This window comes from Poeciliopsis prolifica, unplaced genomic scaffold (genome assembly GCF_027474105.1).
Source record: "Poeciliopsis prolifica strain line A6 unplaced genomic scaffold, Auburn_PproV2 SCAFFOLD057, whole genome shotgun sequence".
Lineage (NCBI taxonomy): Eukaryota > Metazoa > Chordata > Actinopteri > Cyprinodontiformes > Poeciliidae > Poeciliopsis > Poeciliopsis prolifica.
The window spans coordinates 2,347,163-2,360,007 of record NW_026562432.1 but is presented as its reverse complement, the minus strand read 5'-3'; the positions used below and the strand labels follow the sequence as shown (position 1 = coordinate 2,360,007).

The following is a 12,845-nucleotide window of genomic DNA, read 5'->3' as shown; positions in this document are numbered from 1 at the left end:
TATTTCATCTTTAACTGCGACACTTCTGAAGACATTTCCTTTTAACGTTCCACTGACATTAGACGCCTCTCACAGGGAACAGTGAGCAGTGAGGAACTGCTAATGGACTTGAAAAGGTTTTGCCTTTGCTGTCACGAGTCGCCTCGACAAGGACGGCACCTTCCACTCGGAGCCATCAGCAAGCCTCATTTCACCTCCCAATGAGACAGACTATAATGAGCCAGGTTGAAACCCTGACAACCCCCACCCTTTGCTCTTTCTTAATGCACATCCCTTCCCTCGTTAACACCCACGCCGTACATAATCCACAACTTTCATCCACTCCCCTCCCGCCCCACCTCGTTTTCAGCCCCTGTAACCTGGAAGGCGGCACACCTTGAGCTTATTCAGCAAAGTCAAATGTCACCTGCTTCCTCTTTGCCAGCCACTCTTCTGCTCCCCTCGCCTGTATCTTGGAAATGGGATTTTCTGTTTATCTGAGCTGGTAAAATTAGCTTAAAAGCATAAATGCAAATAAAAAATAAAAAGAAGAAAGATATGAACACTAGCTGCTTTACAAATGTCCTGCCTGTTGCTTTTTTGGCCTCAGTAATCTACGTGGAGTTGGGGGTCTGGTCTGAATGGGCCGATTGCCGCTTCGTTTCCTGTATTTTATTTCAGGCTCTAACTGTTTGCTCACCCAAACAGAAACAGCAAGCTCAGCACAGCACCCCGCCACCCCACAGCCTCACCGCCCCAGAGGTAATGTAGCCCACAGTTGGATGGCGCAGTGGCAGCGGGGTTCACAGAAGCCTTCCAGTGGCGAGCGGTGTGGCAGCCAAAGAGAAGAGCACCGCTGTCCGTGCCTTTTGCTTCACCGCACTGCCATTATCGAAAGGCTGACTTTGATATATTGAATGTCAAGTGAAAATGTACATTTTTACCTTATCAAGCCTCCTGTTTGGCTTCATTAACATATTGTGACATTCTTCTTGACTTCCAAATAGGCACAGGTCTACACGAGATTCTCATGATATCATAATGTTGACTAAAAACATGTAAAAATATGTTTTTAATGTCTTTGCACAAAAATGTCAAATATGTGTAATAGATTTAAATGTTTTTATTTTAAACACAAAAACTGCCATAATCCAGAAATAATGGAACGTCTGACTACAGGTATGATGTTGTTACTTATAATCACTTGATTAATCCAAAGTCAATGGATTGTGTGTTGTTGGGTAAAATTGGGGCATCCAGCCCCTGGCATTTCATAGAGTGAGGTCTAATCAGTTGTATTGATTCAGGGTAGAGAAAGTGCAAAGCAAATTAATAAATTATTGGCAAGTATAATTTGTATACATAGCCCCAAAATGTACTGGCTGACCAAATACTCTGTAATACTGATATTGAACCCATTGAAATGACAATGTTGACTGTGGTGCAAGTTGTTATGCTAGTAAAAAAAAAAAAAAAAAACGCCTGTTGAGCTCCATCAAAAGGCCTGTGTTTGAGTTGGGAAGGTTCAGGAAACCTGTCCTTTCTGTTATGTTTTGCTTAATGAAAATGTTGATCCTTGACATAGAACTCAACATGTCAAATCTTGATCTGTTGCAATAGTTAAAGAAATCTGACATTTAGTTTTTCATTATGCTCCTGCTGAAATTTAAGCATTTCAAGTTTAAACATTTCAATGAGAAATGCTTCAACAACATTTTTAATTTTTGACCTTTTAAAATGCATTATAATAACAAGAAGACGCTTGATTTTTGTAGAAAAGGGTTCTGCAAACTGAAATATAACTCGAGATTTGTTTCTACATGAAAACCCCTCAAACTGTTTCAGATTAGACTTGTTCAGATATTGTTGTGTGTTCTCACCAACAACATATGTGGGTCATTTTTTTCTTAGGAAAAAAAATGTTTTTTGTTTGTTTTTTTGCTGAATGTGAATAAGTGGACGATCCCAAATTTACTCTTTAATAAGTCACTGAATATTTGTGAACACATTGAAATAAATGTAGCTGATTTTAAATTATTTAAATTTAAATGTTAAATTTTACTTTATTTAGTCTATCTTTTTAAAAGGCATCCTGTAAAAATTACTTTCTTTAACTTTTTTGTTCAAATTCATATCTGCATTTATGTTCTAAGAAAGCAAAGCCAATTTATGCCTCTTTGGTTTTGTGGTGGAGCTCCACACGATTTCACTCTCAGGGCCTTGGATGACTCTCATTGCACACTTTTGGAAACCTTCACTTTACTTCAATTCCTTTCTGTAAATAAAATAAATCAGTGGGGATTTATAGAAATATGTTTTTGACAAACCACCAGTGTGTGAAAATATAATTTAAAACTAACCCATATTCATATTTTCTGTTTATCTACCTTTGTTCTTCACTTTAATGCTAAAATGTTTGTTTGTTTTTTTTTCTCCTGCTGTAAAATCTAAAGATTGGAGGTTGGCCTGAAAAAGGGAAAATGCAGGAATTTTAAGATAGAAAAATGTATCTTTTTTTTCTAGAAAAACTATGTTAAAAACTAAATTAAGACAAGCAATTTAAAAAAAATGTTTTTTTTAATTATTATTATTTTTAATAAGTGCTTGCAGGAACGCTAGCAAAGCACAACTCAGTGCCCTCTTGGATGTGAAATGTATAAAATATGTTTTTTTCCTCTGAAACATTTTCTTCTCCACAAATACCCAGCCAGCACGCATGAGTGGGCCCCACTTGTGTTTGATGTGGGCTACATGGGTAATGAGTGGCATGGGTTTTATCTGGGCGAACTGCATGGACACATATGGTTAACCTAAAATGAGACCCATGGGCTGGCCCATATGGGCTAAATGCATGGGCCCTATTCAGCAACTAGGTGGGCTATCTGGGAATGGGATAGTACTGGGCAACACTATATGGGGCCCATGTGGTTTCAGTATCATGGGCCCAACATGGGAAGCCCATGTGGGCTGACCACATTGAACCCACATGACATCAGCATGGGCTGACCATATATGGGTTAGACCTGGGTGTGGATATGTAGGCCCCAGTCCTTTTTTAAGTGGGCTATCTGGGAATGGGATAGTACTGGGCAACAGTATGTGGGGCCCATGTGGTTCTAGTTTCATGGGCCCAAAATGGGAAGCCCATGTGGGCTGACCACATTGAACCCACATGACATCAGCATGGGCTGACCATATATGGGTTAGACCTGGGTGTGGATATGTGGGCCCCAGTCATTTTTTTAAGTGGGCTATCTGGGAATGGGATAGTACTGGGCAACAGTATGTGGGGCCCATGTGGTTCTAGTATCATGGGCCCAACATGGAAGCCCATGTGGGCTGACCACATTGAACCCACATGACATCACATGGGCTGACATTGTGTATGGACCTGGGTGTGGATATGGGCCCCAGTCCTTTTTTAAGTGGGCTATCTGGGAATGGGATAGTACTGGGCAACAGTATGTGGGGCCCATGTGGTTCTAGTATCATGGGCCCAACATGGGAAGCCCATGTGGGCTGACCACATTGAACCCACATGACATCAACATGGGCTGACCATATATGGGTTAGACCTGGGTGTGGATATGTGGGCCCCAGTCATTTTTTAAGTGGGCTATCTGGGAATGGGATAGTACTGGGCAACAGTATGTGGGGCCCATGTGTTCTAGTATCATGGGCCCAACATGGGAAGCCCATGTGGGCTGACCACATTGAACCCACATGACATCAGCATGGGCTGACCATATATGGGTTAGACCTGGGTGTGGATATGTGGGCCCCAGTCCTTTTTTAAGTGGGCTATCTGGGAATGGGATAGTACTGGGCAACAGTATGTGGGGCCCATGTGGTTCTAGTATCATGGCCCAACATGGGAAGCCCATGTGGGCTGACCACATTGAACCCACATGACATCAACATGGGCTGACCATATATGGGTTAGACCTGGGTGTGGATATGTGGGCCCCAGTCCTTTTTAAGTGGGCTATTTGGGAATGGGATAGTACTGGGCAACAGTATGTGGGGCCCATGTGGTTCTAGTATCATGGGCCCAACATGGGAAGCCCATGTGGGCTGACCACATTGAACCCACATGACATCAACATGGGCTGACCATATATGGGTTAGACCTGGGTGTGGATATGTGGGCCCCAGTCCTTTTTTAAGTGGGCTATCTGGGAATGGGATAGTACTGGGCAACAGTATATGGGGCCCATGTGGTTTCAGTATCATGGGCCCAACATGGGAAGCCCATGTGGGCTGACCACATTGAACCCACATGACATCAGCATGGGCTGACCATATATGGGTTAGACCTGGGTGTGGATATGTGGGCCCCAGTCCTTTTTTAAGTGGGCTATCTGGGAATGGGATAGTACTGGCAACAGTATGTGGGGCCCATGTGGTTCTAGTATCATGGGCCCAACATGGGAAGCCCATGTGGGCTGACCACATTGAACCCACATGACATCAGCATGGGCTGACCATATATGGGTTAGACCTGGGTGTGGATATGTAGGCCCAGTCCTTTTTTAGTGGGCTATCTGGGAATGGGATAGTACTGGGCAACAGTATATGGGGCCCATGTGGTTTCAGTATCATGGGCCCAACATGGGAAGCCCATGTGGGCAGACCACATTGAACCCACATGACATCAGCATGGGCTGACCATATATGGGTTAGACCTGGGTGTGGATATGTGGGCCCCAGTCCTTTTTTAAGTGGGCTATCTGGGAATGGGATAGTACTGGGCAACAGTATATGGGGCCCATGTGGTTTCAGTATCATGGGCCCAACATGGGAAGCCCATGTGGGCTGACCACATTGAACCCACATGACATCAGCATGGGCTGACCATATATGGGTTAGACCTGGGTGTGGATATGTGGGCCCCAGTCCTTTTTTAAGTGGGCTATCTGGGAATGGGATAGTACTGGGCAACAGTATGTGGGGCCCATGTGGTTCTAGTTTCATGGGCCCAACATGGGAAGCCCATGTGGGCTGACCACATTGAACCCACATGACATCAGCATGGGCTGACCATATATGGGTTAGACCTGGGTGTGGATATGTGGGCCCCAGTCCTTTTTTAAGTGGGCTATCTGGGAATGGGATAGTACTGGGCAACAGTATGTGGGGCCCATGTGGTTCTAGTTTCATGGGCCCAACATGGGAAGCCCATGTGGGCTGACCACATTGAACCCACATGACATCAGCATGGGCTGACCATATATGGGTTAGACCTGGGTGTGGATATGTGGGCCCCAGTCCTTTTTTAAGTGGGCTATCTGGGAATGGGATAGTACTGGCAACAGTATGTGGGGCCCATGTGGTTCTAGTATCATGGGCCCAACATGGGAAGCCCATGTGGGCTGACCACATTGAACCCACATGACATCAGCATGGGCTGACCATATATGGGTTAGACCTGGGTGTGGATATGTAGGCCCCAGTCCTTTTTTAAGTGGGCTATCTGGGAATGGGATAGTACTGGGCAACAGTATATGGGGCCCATGTGGTTTCAGTATCATGGCCCAACATGGGAAGCCCATGTGGGCTGACCACATTGAACCCACATGACATCAGCATGGGCTGACCATATATGGGTTAGACCTGGGTGTGGATATGTGGGCCCCAGTCCTTTTTTAAGTGGGCTATCTGGGAATGGGATAGTACTGGGCAACAGTATGTGGGGCCCATGTGGTTCTAGTATCATGGGCCCAACATGGGAAGCCCATGTGGGCTGACCACATTGAACCCACATGACATCAGCATGGCTGACCATATATGGTTAGACCTGGGTGTGGATATGTGGGCCCCAGTCCTTTTTTAGTGGGCTATCTGGGAATGGGATAGTACTGGGCAACGTATGTGGGGCCCATGTGGTTCTAGTATCATGGGCCCAACATGGGAAGCCCATGTGGGCTGACCACATTGAACCCACATGACATCAGCATGGCTGACCATATGGGTTAGACCTGGGTGTGGATATGTGGGCCCCAGTCCTTTTTTAAGTGGGCTATCTGGGAATGGGATAGTACTGGGCAACAGTATGTGGGGCCCATGTGGTTCTAGTATCATGGGCCCAACATGGGAAGCCCATGTGGGCAGACCACATTGAACCCACATGACATCAGCATGCGCTGACCATATATGGGTTAGACCTGGGTGTGGATATGTAGGCCCCAGTCCTTTTTTAAGTGGGCTATCTGGGAATGGGATAGTACTGGGCAACAGTATATGGGGCCCATGTGGTTTCAGTATCATGGGGCCCAACATGGGAAGCCCATGTGGGCAGACCACATTGAACCCACATGACATCAGCATGGGCTGACCATATATGGGTTAGACCTGGGTGTGGATATAGGCCCCAGTCCTTTTATAAGTGGGCTAACTGGGAATGGGATAGAACTGGGCAAAACTATGTGGGGCCCATGTGGTTTCAGTATCATGGGCCCAACATGGGGAGACCATGTGGGCTGACCACACTGAACCCACATGACATGAGCATGGGCTCATGTCATGGGCCCAACATGGGAGACCATGTGGCTGACCACACTGAACCCACTGTGGGTTCAGTGTGGTCAGTACATATCCACGCCCAGGTTGGACCTGGGTGTGGTTATGTAGACCCCAGTCCTTTTTTAAGTGGGCTAAATGAGACAAAATTGTAGAACAATGTACAGGGGTTGGACAATGAAACTGAAACACCTCTCATTTTGTGGAGGTTTCATGCCTGAATTGGACTAGCCTGGTGGCCAATCTTCATGAATTGCACATTGCAACAGTAAGAGCAGAGTAAGGTCCAATTAGCAGGGTAAGAGCACAGTTTTGCTCAAAATATTGCAATGCACATAACATTATTTGGGACATACTGGAGTTCAAAAGAGGGCAAATTGTTCACCAAGACAGCAAGTCTTTGTGATTATCAAGACCACAGTATCCAGGGTAATGTCAGCATACCACCAAGAATGACGAACCACATCTAACACAATTAACTGTGGATGCAAGACGAAGCTGTCTTAAAGAGATGTTTGGGTGCTAACCCGGATTGTATCCCAAAAACATAAAACCACGGTGCCCAAATCACGGTAGAATTAAATGTGCACCTCAACTCTCCTGTTTCCACCAAAACTGTCCGTCGGGAGCTCCACATGGTCAATATACACAGCCGGGCTGCTATAGCCAAACTTTTGGTCACTCGTATCAATGCCAAACGTCGGTTTCAATGGTGCAAGGAGCGAAAATCTTGTGCTGTGGACAATGTGAAACATGTATTGTTCTCTGATGAGTACCTTTACTGTTTTCCCCACATCCGGGAGAGTTACGGTGTGGAGAAGCCCCAAAGATGCATTCCAGCCAGAGTGTTGTATGCCAGAGTGAAGCATGGGGGTGGATCATTGATGGTGTGGGCTGCCATATCATGGCATTCCCTTGGCCCCATACTTGTCCAAGACGAATTGATGCTGTATTGGCCTCAAGGAGGCCCTACACCACGCTAATTTATTGTGGTCTAAACCAGGTGTTTTCAGTTTCATTGTCCAACCCCTGTAGTTAACCTGTCACTTTCAAAATTTTGACTGTATGTCAAAGCAAAAGCTGCAAGAGCAAGATTCTCAAAACTTGGAAAGAATTACCCGAGATGTCAGCTTTATAGTCTTTGCCAAGGCAATTGTTACTCAGCTGGCCTCTAATGGAGTTGATGTAAGGTAAATTCTAGAATTTAATTTTTTCCTTGTAGGAAACCTCGACGATAGTAAAGGTTGGTGACCTTGACCATTGTCGAGGTCTCCAGGACGAAGGTGACCTCGTCTTGGAGATCACCCAAGGATATATTTTGCTGATAGAACAGAACATCCATGTCTTCCTAATGTTTGAACCTAAAACATGTTCACTGTGTGATATCTATGCCTGGCTCATTTACAAACACTAGGCTTCCAGAGGACCAGGATATTAAAACATTAAAAATAATTCTACAATGCTTTATTTTTTTAAACCAGTTCAGTATTGCTCTAGCCACACTTTGAACCCTTAACATTTTTCATGTTTTATTTTATGCTAGAACAGTCCAGTCCAGTCTCCAAGCCAGTACGCATGAGTGGGCCCCCCTTGGGTTTGTAGTAGGCCATATGGGTAATGAGTGGTCATGGGTTTTATCTGGGCAAACCTCATGGGACACATATGGTTAACTAAAATGGGACCCGTATGGGCTGGCCCATTTGGGCTAAATGTATGGGCCCTATTCAGCAACAATGTGGGCTAACTGGAAATGGGACAGAAATGGGCAACACTATTGGGGCCCATGTGGTTTCAGTATCATGGGCCCCACATGAGAAGCCCAATGTGGGCTGTCCACATTAAACTAACATGACATGAGCATGGGCTAACCATACATGGGTTGGACCTGGGCAGGAAAATGTAGCCCCTAGTACTTTTTTTCATGGTCTAAATGGGACAAAATTGTAGAACATTTTAATCGACAATGTGGTTACCCTGTCACTTTCAAACTTTTCACTGTATGTCAAAGCAAAAGCCAGTTCAGTATTGCTCTTGCTACACTTTGAACCCCTAACTTTTTTTTCATTTTATTATTGCAGTCTGAATGTATTAAAACATTTTTTTGAAATAATCTGTTTGAAATATATACGTAAACTCATATTCTGGTGCTTACTCAAAATTAAGCACAGAGTGGTCATGGTTGAGCTTTAGTCCTTGTTTTATTTTTAATAATAATAACTTTTTATTTTATTTTTATTATTATTTTTTATCAATTGGATGTTTAGACATCCATAGAGTTTACTGCAGCCTGTTCGCAGCAAGATTTAATTTTTATTTGGACAAATAGTTCAGATCAGACCATTGTGAAAAATATCACAAAATGTTTAGAAAACAAAACTCATTAGTAAGTGAGAGACAAGAGTAAAATTTTGAGCATCTGTTTTTTCATATATTTGCAAACATTTTTCCAAGTCATCAGTATAAATAAAAAAAAAAATAAAAAAACGTAACATTTTGTTAATGATTCATTTGGTTCCAATTACCTTTTTGTTCATTGTTTGCTCTGAGGCACCGTTGCCAATAGGTTGGTGAATTGAAGTACCGGTAGGCACTTTACACATCCACTGAGGAAAATAGTTCCAAAACATATTTGAATAAGGAGGACAACGAAATGTATTTATTTACATTGAGAACTTTTGCTACATCGGTTTTACATTTGTTAAACCGATGTAGCACTCTCAAAAATTAATCTTGTGTTTCTTGGAAAACGTAAAATGACCCGCGGATGGATATGCGGTTTCAAAATCAAGCCTGTTCTCTTCATCAGTCCGTTGGCGCGAGTCTGCCGGCTGATCTACGAAAGAATCTGTAAGTACATTTCTTCTGTTTTACCTAGTACCAAATTTTAGGGAGAGATTTTAAATCGCTTGTTAAAAAAATTGTTGCTCGTAACAAATCGGACGACAGTATCCCAAAAGAGACTTAATTGTTATTGTTATTTTTGCTTTTCTTTAGGGTGATACTTTTTCTGATATTGCTAACACACACAGCTACACACAATAAGCAGATTTTAGTGCAGACCGATTTCAAACGCAGCGTTGTGGGCCAAACCATTTTCAAATACCGCCGCCATTCTATTTGTTGAGCTGCCATTGGTTCATTTGAGCGCCAACGAGGCAGAATGAATCGGTTCACTGAAGAATCTATGTTGCTAGCAGAGGTTGTTACAAAGTGTCTGGACACAATAAAACCATTTGTATGATTTAAAAAGAGTAACTATTGTGCTTTCATTCTATGTACTTGGGCTTTTAATAATCTTTCTCACAGTCACATCAGCATGCATGGGTGGGTCTCATGTATGGATTCAGGCTGGTTTGGCTGGGACCCATGCAAGATTTATTATTGTCGTTTTTTCAATAAAACTGCATTGAATCGTTTAGCTTTGGGCTATATAGGTAATGATAAGAGGGCATGGGTTTTATCTGGGCCAACTGCGTGAGGCTCAAAAGGTTAACCGAAATGGGACTCATATTGTTGGCTCAATTGGGTTAAATGTATGGGCCCAATTCAGCATTAACGTGGGCTAACTGGGCATGGGACAGAAATGGGAACACTATATGGGGCCCATGTGGTTTCAGTATATTGGGCCTAAAAGGTTTTTTGTAAATAGGATGAAGGCATTGTAGTTCATATTTTTAAATTCTTTTTTTAATTGTTGTGTGACACTTTAAAGCGTTTTGTTATGTCATAGTTTATTTCAATCTGCCGCTATTGTGTTGGTCTAGAGTAGTCATCAGTGTCAGGGTTCCTGTGTGTGTATGTGAGTGTCACATCTTATTTCAGCGAGGATCTTTGTGAGGAGCCCGTGGAGCTTGGCACAGGTGGAGGAGCAGCAGAATCTTCAGTCTACGCTAGATTGACTGCTAGATGGTTGCATACACCGGTAGTCACTCTGGCCTCTCCTGTTGTGAACAGTTTTCTGAGAACGTTTCTGTGTCTACTAGAAGTCACCTGGTCTCTGTGTTTGTTCGATCCTAGGGGTTTTGTCGCCTCATTCGAGAACTCACCAGTGAATACCTGCGTGCTCGCTCCGCCGATTCCACTGCCTCCACTCCACCCTTCGAGCTTCCAGCTCTCTTCCATTCCCACCTCGCATTTACCTTCGGAACCGCTGCACACCCTCTCTCAGGAACCTGGCATCTCACACCCACGCCTCGAAAGACCCGCACCGAAGTAAGCCTGTTCCTGTTTCCCCTCCGATCAGTCATTCTAAGCCCGTCATAACTAAGTTCTCGTTTCAGGCCAACCTGGTCGAGTGGTCCTCACCCTTCCGCTGATGTCCAGGAAATAGATTTTATTTTGTCCTGTTGTAAATAAATCACTCACTCATCCCTATCCAACGTGTGGTTACTGCATGTGGGTCCGTAAATTGAAACCCATCATGTCAATCAGTGGCCAAGCCTGAAACAAATATTGAAAGATGAAGAAATTCTTTTTGATATTTTTGCAATATTTAGCTAGCAGTTATGTGAAATGTACTTATATTTAATTGTAGCTCTAATTTTTTTATATGTGAAATGTTTTAGGCTTTATTAGTTACATTTATAGTGATTTTCTAAACTTCTCTTAAGAGTAATACTACTGTCTTAGTCCTGTCACGTTAACAAAGAAATTAGGATAATTGCAAAACTGTTCAGTGTTTACAATATAAGGCTTCAGTAGTTAATCTATACAAAGGCTGTTTTGCCTTAATTTTTTTATTTTTTTGAAAAGTCTAAATGTTATATTGCACTCATAAAATATATATTTTTGCAGGCTTCAAGAGGATCAGCGTGTGAAGATCACTTTATAATGATTTGAAAAAGGTAGATTAATATGTTAGTGAAATTAAGCACATAAGAGTGATATAATAACAAACTGATGAACAAAAACAAAATGTTTGTCCTGTTATTGTCATTGTACTTAAGGTTGCCATGGCTACAGAAATTGGAGGAGCATCCTTAGATGACACAATACAACCAGCTGTGCGATTCCTCATGTCCCATGAACTGGAAGTCCAGTTCAACCTTTTTGGCCAACATTGGAAACAAGCTCTTGGACCTGCGTCTCTTTGATGTTTTGTATGGTAAATATCAGTTTTTATTGTCAGAGTAACTTTTTTTTTTCACTTTTCTTTCTTAAACATATGTTAATTTATTTTGGTTGTTTTATGCTTTTGTTTGTTATTTTTAGTAATGTTTTTAGGTTAAAAATTGAGTCTTCAATTTTTGGTTTTATTTGAACAGTATTCTTTCACTGTTGTTAACTTAAAAATTTGAAGGTAATATTGTTTGCATTTCAAACAATATTAAAATAACCACAAAACCACGATAGAACCTATTAGTTGATTTATATAGATGGATATATTTTAAATTTACAGTAAGAATATAGTTTCTGTACATAATAATGATGACTCAAGTCCTTTTGATTATGGCATATCTCTGCAAGCATTTTTGCCCCATGAAGGGGGAGATGCAAATCTCATGAATGTTACATTGTGCTAAAATGAAACACTAATACAATTTCTACCTTTGCTTGTTATTTCAGGGGACTTAAAAGAAATTATCCATCTACAGAATCACACAAGCATACAGCAAAGACTCTCGAAGTGGTTTACTGGAGCCCGAGTGGAAGTGGAAATAGACTAGAGAGACTGCCAGTTCAAACTCAGGTTGGGGAGGTCTTTCAAGATGGACAGTTTCAGTAAAGTATGAGAGATTTCAAATTTAAGCATGCATATGGCATGTAGGTTATTTTTAAAAATGTTTAACAAAAATGTATTGTGAAAGATCTATATAGGTGTGTATATTCACATTGTGTGTATCAATGTGAATATACGTGTATAAAGTTATATAGATAGTATTTAGATGTATACATTTATAGACCTGTAGGAAAATATGTAGGTGTCTTTATTTGTGTGCATCTATAGATATATATTTATAGATCTGTTTATAAGTTTGTTATAGTAAACTAGCTTCTGTTATTTTCAAAGATGTCGTGAATTGCAGATTTCTTTTTGTGGCACCATTCCCTGAGTATTAATGAAGTTCTAATAATTGCTGTAGTGAGGTAAAAAATAACTCCTGACAATATTTTAAATTACTAAATAAAAGCCTTGAGCAAAATGAATTTTTCATCTCTTTTTTTTTATTTTTTATTTGAACACGTTTTAAGCTAGACTTTGGATTGTTGATCAGATTGCATATCTATGAATGTAATTCACATCCAGGTTAGATGAGAATTGTTCCTACAGGATTAAGGCATCTGGGTCCCGCTGAAAGCCCAGTTAGCACCCATAAAAATCTACTTGGGCAAACCCATGTGGGGCC

The 12,845-nt window shown here is 42.0% G+C and overlaps 1 long non-coding RNA gene across 2 annotated transcripts; it reads left to right on the top strand.

Annotated features, from left to right (window-relative positions):
* Positions 1–10,302: 10,302 nt before the first annotated feature.
* Positions 10,303–12,508, top strand: LOC129379362 (uncharacterized). 2 transcript variants are annotated; one of them, XR_008608168.1, is made up of 5 exons: positions 10,303–10,420; positions 10,516–10,710; positions 11,293–11,342; positions 11,445–11,602; positions 12,064–12,508. It is a non-coding gene; the product is annotated as an uncharacterized LOC129379362 (long non-coding RNA). The 2 variants fall into 2 exon arrangements; XR_008608167.1 differs by having other exon boundaries at positions 10,312–10,710.
* Positions 12,509–12,845: the final 337 nt, after the last annotated feature.